The sequence below is a fragment of the Homarus americanus genome, unplaced genomic scaffold, assembly GCF_018991925.1.
Source record: "Homarus americanus isolate GMGI-L3 unplaced genomic scaffold, GMGI_Hamer_2.0 scaffold44808, whole genome shotgun sequence".
NCBI classification, from domain to species: Eukaryota; Metazoa; Arthropoda; class Malacostraca; order Decapoda; family Nephropidae; genus Homarus; species Homarus americanus.
The window spans coordinates 101955-112761 of NW_024721443.1; the positions used below are offsets into that span (position 1 = coordinate 101955).

Sequence of the window (10807 nt, forward strand, 5' to 3'; positions counted from 1 at the left end):
CTTTGTACTTTAACAGGGGTGAGAGCTGTTTTATAATGGGTGACCAGGGAGGGTAAATGACCCCACGGAAACCCTCTCCTGAATCCGCCTCTGCTAACAATACAAAGTACTGTGTAATATGCCAGGTCCGTGAGAGCGTCCCGTATCCCTTGCCCCGCCGTACCCAACAACACTCTGAGCTACACACAATAATTCGTACCTTCCCTTAGCACTGAACTTAGGATTAACAACAAAACGCAACCACAAGGCTAAATCCCGCTACGAATCTTATCTATATAAATTAGTGTACAAGCTAGGGCATATATGACTGGACACCTGAATATACTTTATTGCATGTAACTTCCACTCAATTATCAAGTGTGTATTCAAAAATCTCCGTCTATAATCGGTATCACCTGATGATTAACCCACAGCTTATATCACCTGATGATTTAACACCCTAACACTACCTGGAGGCTAGGTTAGGTTATTCTACGTTAGCTGCAGAGTGATTAATCTTTATGTGAAATACTATACACTAGGTGGACGCTAATCTTCACGTGGTCCGAAAACTGAGTTATGGATTAATCGTGAATTAGCAAGACAAAAGATGCATTAAATCATATTGGAGAGCTCAAAGGGCAGCCACTCCGACTTGGCAGCTGTGACCTTGACTCTGGTTCAACTGTACCCAGAACTGAATACTATTAGACTAAAGCTGAAAACCTGCGAGTGTAAAATACCTCCAAAGTCAGTTCCCTACATCTTGAAAAAAATCTTGGTGGAATACGTACATATATACCTAAACACATGAACACATACATAAGCAGACAGAAAGTTACGTATACAGACACTGACACTATCGTCATACTGAACTTAGAGTGATCAGGTCATTCACATCACTCGTCTGCTGCGACAACTTTGGAAGTACGGCGTCGAATTGAGCTGAAACTCTATCCTAACTAGAAATGTTCGTTCATCCCAGGTTCCATGGTATTCGAATATTTATTGGAGAGTTCGAACGCTTATGATTACAAGAACAAGTTCGGAATAATCCTGAGCATATTTCCCGCCCTTCTGTCACTTCCTGTTTTGTACTTTTTTCTTTTTACTTCTCACTACATTTTTTTTATGGAGATTGCCCCATCCGGGCACAGGTCACTGACCCACATCAGAGCCTGGGGGGCGAAAATATAATAATAATAATAATAATAATAATAATAATAATAATAATAATAATAATAATAATAATAATAATAATAATAATAATAATAATATTAATAATAATAATAATAATAATAATAATAATAATAATAATAATAATAATAATAATAATTAATAAAATAAAAATAAAATAATAATAAAAAATAACATTAACCACAAATAAATAGAAAAATAAAAAATAAATCAAGAGTGAGAACCGATATACAATATGTATCTTGTGTTGTCAATATTTAATTTACTCCTCTTTATTAATTTTTATATTTTACGTTACTTTCACTACGCCCATTCGATACACCCTCCCCTCACCACGCCCAATCATTAAACCTTCCCTAGTCATCACGCCCACGTACTTTCCCTCGCCACGTCCACACATCCCACATTCCCTCATCACGCCCACGCACCACACCTTCCCTCAGCACTCCCATACATACCTTACTGTTGAGTGGCCAGGTTGGCATACAGGGTATAGACGTTCTTTTCGCGCCTTCCACTGCTTACGGATAGTGCTCCTGCTCCCACACCTAATCAAAAGGGTCATTTTATTAAGAAGCACCTCCCTGTTATAAGCAAAACATTTAGTAATATCTAATATCAGTTTGTGAGTGATGACAATGTCTACACACCTTTTGTTGTCATAGAAATCCTAGTAAGAGAACACCATGATAAGGCGAAGGAAGTCATGATTTTTTTATTCGAGAACCCTAATATAATTACTGTACTATATTTCAAGACGTGCAATAAGCAGTAACCTAAAAATCAGTAGGAATAAAATCTGATCATATCATTGGGAAGAACATAAATATTCTTCGCAAAGTCCTAAAATGCAGTAGTCATTTAGGTTACTGGAATAAAAAACCAACAACCTTGAGTGATAGAGAAAAGATTTAAGATACAATAACATGTATATTACTCATCGATTTATTAGAGTGCATATTTGTCCACTCCAAACTATACATGTCACACTAAAAGGCCTCCTAAACCATTCTCTGTACACAAGTCACCGCGTTTAAAGAAATACTGAAAGCTACATAGTGAGCGGCAATGACAAAATCATATCGACTGAAATTATTGGACCACGGATTTAAATTTCGGTAGGTATCGTATCCTCTACTGTACTAAATCATCTGCATACAGTAGGTCTTAGCTTCTATAGTATTAAATATTGATTAACAAACCGAGGACCACATTGGAAATTAGTATTAATAATAGTCTATGCTTTATACTCGGTAAATATCTATATATGATTAATATGAATGCACGTACTCATGATTCTTTACTCAATAAATTCAAATAGCAAACTGTTATTTTACTGACACCTCTTTGGACGACACTAGGCTTTCGAAGTGAATATTTCTACCCCATATTTTCCCCCGACTTCAAAGCCCAGCCCACTATTGGACTTAATACAGACGTACTCTGATTGTTGCTTTAACCATGAACAGTAGCATCAAATTTTTGGTTAAGATCCACATGGAAACTGCAATTAGTAAATGTAACCCTTTTACATCGACTCAAATTACTACCTGTCGTTAAGCTGGTAATTAATAACAGGTAAGTGTGTGTGTGTGCTGTGTCTTTTAAGGTATAAATTGCTGCAACGAGAAAGTGTTATGGAAAACTGTAATTAACTTTCCATTAAAACCTTCTAATCTAAATGACCAACAGGACTTTAAACGCTACTACGATATGACAACTTCTCTGTTGTGTTCTGTAACCACTAACCCAAAGTTGAAATGTGTTAAAACGAGCGAATGTAATTGGGTACTTACCCACTAGTGAGGTGGTCGCTGGAGGTCCTGTACAAGATGTTGTCACTGACTCACCTACCACCAACCACTCTCACTACTTAAGTACTACACATTAACGATGTCCACGTGGGATATCTGGATTAGACAAGTTAGGTACTCGACGTAACCCATGCACACGAAGGTAAATTATATTACACCAGGAACTATCACAACGCACACACTATCAACTAAACGCTCGAGTGCTTATGTGCACGAAAGAATAGATCACTGTTGATGACACAGGACACTGGCGAGTAGCAGTGAGCTCAGCAGTGACCAGTCAATGTACGGAGGAGCACCGGGCAGGTCGTCTCCACTGTGTGTGGCTCACCCTACTCGCTGTTCATCTCCCACACTATTGCCACATCCATGAAACAACAAACCCTTTATGCGATTAAATTACGTTTAAAAATCTCCATAAAAATAAGCATAGATCTATAATTTAAGCTTAATTTTACATGTTACACACCGAGTGTAGCTCATTTGCCTTATTTCAACACTGTTGATCAGAGCAAGGAAAACTAATAATGCAACGGAAGAATAAATGGAGTGGTAGTTGTGGCAACAATGAGCACCTAGCCCGGGTGCCTCCTACAGCCGGGACGGCTGCCCACGCTAGTAACGGTAACCTTCCTCCAGGTTAACATTGACATTCATTTGTTCCTCCAAACTTGGGAAAGAGGTAATTCATGCCACTACAGTTAGCAAATGAAGTAGCCCTCCAAAGGGGAAGGTGAATTAATGTTTTACAAGGAAGAAACTGACAATAGGCGAAAGCTGGTGGGAGGTGTGCGCGTTAACACGTCCTTGTGCCCATGGCGGTTACCGCAGGATCATCGCAGGACATATCCCACGCCATCTTCGCTACAGGTACGATCCTACACAAAATCATATGTTAATAACACTACCTTGATATGGTCCACATGTCGCCTCAGATGCCTCCTGCGTCACTCTTGAACTGGACAAAGTTGTATTATCTGATTTACAGTTACAACACAGTTTTCCTCCCACCATAAGTATATAGTTTATTAGTTTTCAATCACAAGTGCTTACTATGAATACCCAAGAAATTACGCCAATATCAGTTAAGGAACACGGTTGACGTGCATATACATAAGAAGTATACAGAACGAAGATGTTGACGCAAGAATCTCCAACGAGGACACTTACCCGACTCGTGTACTTCTCACTTACCTGACTCGTGTACTTCTCCGTTTATATAATATTATAAATATTTTCACTGAGTTTGGTTGTTGATGCTGGTTGATAATTCTGTTTTAGAGATTAATTATATCCAAGTGTGTATCATAGCTGCTTAAACTACTGTGGCGCAGTTTACTTGCAATTGATGATGAACATTTTTACGTGTTATTGGCGTTCATTTAGGGGTAAATATCCTATAATGGTTTAGAATATTACGTGTATCATTCACTTACAGAGGTTTTAAAATGTTTAGTCTCACCTTATGTGGGTCGGTGTTTACTGGAGACGTAACCTTGATCTTACAGCTGTATCTAGTTTATAATCTTGCCTTTAACAGAACTCCTCTTCCTTAAACATACTTGCCAGGCATAGTCAGTAAATTAATCTAGAAACTTTATAATAATTAGTGAACTTTAATCACAAGAAGTGCACGTTGTCGAAATATAAAAGGAAGTCGAGTGAATATTAAGTCTGGAAATTATTAGAATTACAAAGTAGAGTAAATAGAGTAAAGTTTAATTAAATGGATCTTGTTATTATGGTAAACTCAAGAGAATCTCAGCAGGTTCTTAGACTAACTTCAGCTGACGCGATGCTGAGAGGAGTTGATCCAGTTTACGGTTTGGGCGGCCGGATCTTGGTTAGTGGGAAAGGAATCAGGTGGATTTCCTTTAATGCGAATTTGTACAGTGAGAAATTGACTGGTGGAATATTATTCTGTGGGATTCTGTCTGATGCCGTACACCTCAATAACCCGGGAGGGAGGAGTAGGGCCATGGAGGGGTGATGGTGGGTGAGGTGCTTTTAACCAACACCAACCTCGCTCTCCTCTACCTTCCCTAACCTCACCTACATTATAATATTGCGACCTTCACAACATGACTTTCATAATATCTCACTTGTTCCCACTAGCTACTGTAAGGCAAAATGTACCATGGAAATGTGTAAGATAATTTACCACAAGTTCGCTAGGCCACGGTAGGACGCCACCCTCCGGTAGGCTCCACTCTGTCTCACTGTTCAGTCCCCAAAACTTCTTCCATCAATAGTTCATTAACGGTGTATGTAAGTTCCACCATGTTTTTCACCACAACGGTGCAGCAAAGTATATTTTTTTTAGCATTAAACTGTTATTATTTTATTGTCTAATCATCACTACATATAACACCACCCATCATCACTACATAGAACATCATCCATCATCACTACATATAACACCATCCATCATCACTACATATAACACCATTCATCATCACTACATATAACACCACCCATCATCACTACATATAACAACATCCATCATCACTACATATAACACCACCCATCATCACTACAGATCAGTAAAGTAGTTTCCGAGATTCTCGTGCGGACACACACACACAAACAGACATACTTCTTTGTTTTATATATATATATATATATATATATATATATATATATATATATATATATATATATATATATATATATATATATATATATATATATACATACATACATAAACTTAGCCTTATTAAGCCTCCAGCTGTGTAATTATTACATTAGATTAAGTGCGAGCGAGGAATTTACAGTACATTTTCCGGGCCATTGTGTCACACTGTGTTCAAGACGAACGTTTTCTCCTGGAGTCCGAAGAACTAACTGGAATTGGAGGACAAAATCACAACACACTTATATCCCAGTCTGAGTTTTAAGACAAGCAATTTTGAGATGGTAGAAGAAGATTATTTAAGTACTGACACTGACCTAGTGGGAGACTGACTTGTGGAATACTGTCGGCTGAAGTTTGATCTGTGTCCCTCTAAACAGTTGTGGGGTCCAAGAGAGGCAAGCCCGCAAACACCCCCGCCTGCGACCTTCACCCCCGGGTCATAAGGCAGGAGTCGCGTGTGGTTTTAGCAATTCAATGGGGTTTCGCAACTAGTTTTTACTCAGGAGCATCAAGTGGTCGCTGCCTTAATCTGAAAAGCAAGAATTATATTGTGAGTGAGTGAGTATGATGACATGGAGTTGTTTGGGGGATATTTCTGTGAGAGTGAAAGGATATTAATAAGGCAAATGGAAGGAGAAGGTGATAACTCTTCTCTCCATGTCTCTCTTCTGTCTCTTGCCTCCATGCACCTCCCCCCCATCTCTCTCTCTTGTCTCCACCCCTGCCCTCTCACCACCTGAGTAAGATACAGAAGATAACACGTCCTAGAAAATATATAATGATAGTTTGTTAAATTTAGCTGAAATGTGTCAGTAATTAAAGGGAAGTGTATGATGAAACAGAGTAACATAGGAGGTATATAAAGAATATTGAAGACAAGAGTAGTGCTAAATAATGTTAGGAAGTGTGTGTGTGTGTGTGTGTGTGTGTAGATGATATATTATGCTAGGGTGGAGAAGTTAATATATTGCAAGAGAGATAACATGACATTCATTTATTGCAAGATATCACAATATGCCTTATTAACAGTTGTGGCATATTACAAGATATCATAATATGTTCAGAATGGTGATATATTATAGGAAATCATAATATGCCATATTAAGAGTAATGATGTATTACATGTTGTGGCGAGTGGGATGGTGGGGTGGGCAGGGCAGGGCAGGGCAGGGCAGGTTCACTGACCATGAGAAGCTGCATCTGGTGGGCGGTCTCTCTCTCTCTCTCTCTCTCTCTCTCTCTCTCTCTACCTTATCTATTTCCGTATCTCTAATCTTCCTTCATCTCATCTCATTTCTTTCCTATTTTCTATTTTTTGTTTCCTTCCTTTATCTCCCCGTCTGTCACCCAGGCATAGGTATATCACACCTAGAGGAGCATCTTATCTTACACACTCCCAAGCATAAACAACATCCATGACAGCACCGTTTACATTAAGATTAATCCCAAGCTTATTTCACATTTAGATTAACCCCAGGTGAAATAAGCTGGGGGATAATCTTAAGGTGGAAAAGGCTGGGGGTTAATCTTAAGTGAAATAAGCTGCAGGTTAATCTTAAGGTGAAATAAGCTTGGGGTAAATCTTAAGGTGAAATATACTGGTGGTTAATCTTAAGGTGAAGTAAGCTTGAAGTTAATCTTCAATTGATCCCCCTGTTTACCTGTGAACCTCATGGGCGGTCACCGGAGTGTTACAGACCACAACTGGCAACAACCTTGAACTTTACGACCAGGTGAAAAATGATCCTCTCCCTACGCTGTGCGCGTGTTGTGGCACGTAGACGAACGTTTGTGGAAAGTACGGATCACCTGCAGATTAAACTAACCTAACGCTGACCTAACTTAACCTAACGTTACGCTAACCCAACAATAGCTAAACCTAACTAAACCTTATGACCTTACCTATAACCTAACCCAACAGGTAGCGTTAGGGTGTTTAATAATCATGTGAAATAAATTGGGATGTCTAATCTTCAAATGATCCACAGTACCAACCTCCACCCTCCATGAACGGAATCCCTTTGTGAAAATGACCGCTATGTGTGGAAAAACTTCATGGCGTGAGGCGACGCGAGCCAACACAGAAACTTTCCTTATATGGTCTAGTTTTGGTGTGTTGCTCCCTGAACATCTTGTATTTCTTGTTTGTGTTTTTAGTAATTTTTCTTCGTGTTCGAAAAAGTAACACAGTAGAACTTGTCTTCCATCACCTAAAGATTTGCCCCCAGCTTATTTCACCTGAAGATTAACCATCGTAATGTTACCTATAGGTTAGGTTAGGTTAATCTTCAGGCGATTCATTGTCTTGTGTGTTTTATAGATAGTGTTAATATTTTTACACTCCGCTGTCCTGCTGTGTCCATCTCGCACTCATAGTTTAATATGATGAGTCCTCTCTCACTATCTTTCTCTTCCTCTTGCACTCTTTCTGTCTTCTTTCATTTTCTCTCTTTTCTCTTTCACTCTCCCTCGCTTGCTCTCTTTCTCATTATCTCTTCCTCTTGCACTCTGTTTCTGTCTCCATCTTTCATTTTCTCTCTCTTGATGTCTTTCTCACTCTCTCCCCGTTGGCCTATTTCAACTTTCTGTCATCCTGCGTCAAGACAGACAGACAGACAGACAGACAGACAAAGAGAAGAACTTTATATACATTAGAATCCCAACATAGTTCACAACTTACACAAGTAGGATAACAATGCAAGGATGGCCGGACTAACGGTAATACAGCCAGACTAACGGTAACACAGCCGGACTAACAGTAACACAACTGGACTAACGGTAATACAGCCAGACTAACGGTAGCAGCAAAACTAACGGTAACACAGCCGGACTAACGGTACCACAACTGGAATAACGGTAATACAGCCAGACTAACGGTAGCAGCAAACTAACGGTAGCAGCCGGACTAACGGTAACACACACTAACGGCAACACAGCCGGAATAACGGTAACACAGCCGGACTAGCAACACAGCCGGACTAACGGTACCACAGCCGGCCAGCCACGACTAACGGTGACTAACGGTATTACAGCCAGACTAACGGTAGCAGCAAACCAATGGTAACACAGCCGGACTAACGGTACCACAACTGGACTAACGGTAACACAGCCGGACTAACGGTACCACAACTGGAATAACGGTAATACAGCCAGACTAACGGTACAACAAAACTAACGGTAACACAGCCGGATTAACGGTACCACAACTGGAATAACGGTAATACAGCCAGACTAACGGTAACAGCAAAACTAACGGTAACACAGCCGGACTAACGGTACCACAACTGGAATAACGGTAATACAGCCAGACTAACGGTAACAGCAAAACTAACGGTAACAGCGGGACTAACGGTACCACAACTGGACTAACGGTAATACAGCCAGACTAACGGTAACAGCAAAACTTAGGGTAACACAGCCGGACTAACGGTACCACAACTGGAATAACGGTAATACAGCCAGACTAACGGTAACAGCAAAACTAACGGTAACAGCGGGACTAACGGTACCACAACTGGACTAACGGTAATACAGCCAGACTAACGATAACAGCAAAACTTAGGGTAACACAGCCGGACTAACGGTGACACAACCGAACCACCAGATCAAGTTCCGGATACTTAAGAGATCCCATGAGATAATTTTTCCCCTTAAATTAAGAGTGTATGAACTGACCTAACTGGTTCACTTAAGCTACAGCATAAGGCGCGTCAGTGACGTAAGTGGCATCATAATTACTACACTGAGAATCTCTTTCAAGTCCAATTAGTGCTTTTCTTATCAGTTAACCCACACAATGTTTTACTGTATATATAAAAATCTTTTAAGATACATGAATCATATTTGGTATACTTGTATGGGCATTACAGAAGAAAAATAACAAAGAGTCTTTATTTAGTCTCGGATTCAAAGGTGTTGAAAACGGCCATCGCTTGATCGACTGAGGTGGATTTACTGATAATAAATTAAGCACCTTCTAGATGTGTTCTATCCGATGTATTTTTTCTGATGTTCTCTCCTGTAATTTTGAGAATACCAGAATGAGGGTGACCGTAAGGTAGAGAGGTTAATGATCAGGTTCACTCAACATCAGCCAAGGTTAACATGATGTGTTTTTGTGATCCGGTTGCTTGGAGGGAAGGTCTCTCTCTCTCTCTCTCTCTCGTGTAACTCTTGATCTATCTGCCTTTATATATGACTATCTCTTTATTTATATATCTTGTATTTATATGTTTATTTAATTACTGTCTATATTCTATCTCCCTCTCTTATTTTCTGTCTCTGTTCCCCTTCTCTGTCTGTGTTCCTCTCTATCTCTTTCTCTTACTTTTCTGTTTCTCTCTTCCTTCCTCAAAATCTCCCGCTTCCTCAGTCCCTCTTCTTCGCCTCCTCCCTCTTTCACTTCCATCAGTTATTACTTACCATGAAGGAGGAAGGTATGTTAGGAGGAAGAGAAGGACAGTGATATACGTGTCAAGCTCCACCCGGTGCTGACCCAGGGATGTGTTGAGTCACCCATGGATGTGCCGCAGCCTCTCACGTCAAGAGCACCTGTGTCATCCTCTACAGGAGTACAGTCTATAGGTTCATCCTTACAGGGATATATACCGGATCACCTTACAGAGAATCACCCAAATATAATATGTAATATTGTGTAATTGAGCATGTACACGATAACAGCATTTAAACTACTACTACTACTTCTACTACTTTTTTTATAGTGGCCTCCATCCTCCCCTTATAGCCACACCTTCGCCACCATTTTATTACCTTGATATTAAATATCCTAATACATAAGTAGCTATCCTATTTGTGTTGAATTAGTTGAGCCGCAGACTACTACTACTACTACTACTACCACTACTACTACTACTACTACTACTACTACTAATAATAATAATAATAATTATAATAATAATAATAATAATAATAATAATAATATTAAAATATTATCTCACAAAGCGTTACTGGGTTGTCAACAAAAGCTTCGCCAGCCAGTCATCGGTTAACATACCAGTTAAGAAACATTTAGCTGGTTATCAAGTCTTAATTCTTGAGGCGTTTCTCGAACTGTGGCCAAAATTGTGTTTTCACGAACCTAACACTAACCTCTGTAACACGTGTTTAAAAATCAACATATACAAGATATCCTGACATTTAAGTTTGAGCGTCATAGCCATCA

At 39.5% G+C, this 10807-nt stretch overlaps 1 protein-coding gene across 4 annotated transcripts in view; it reads right to left on the reverse strand.

Moving 5' to 3' along the window:
* Positions 1-3298, reverse strand: part of LOC121861696 — a 103112-nt gene extending 99814 nt beyond the window's left edge. For all 4 annotated transcript variants that reach the window (XM_042359591.1, XM_042359593.1, XM_042359588.1 and 1 more), the window contains exons 1-2: positions 2973-3298; positions 1635-1724 (exon numbers count right to left, since the gene is read on the reverse strand). The gene's annotated coding sequence lies outside the window, so the exon portion shown is untranslated. The remainder of the gene's footprint in view (positions 1-1634; positions 1725-2972) is intronic.
* Positions 3299-10807: the final 7509 nt, after the last annotated feature.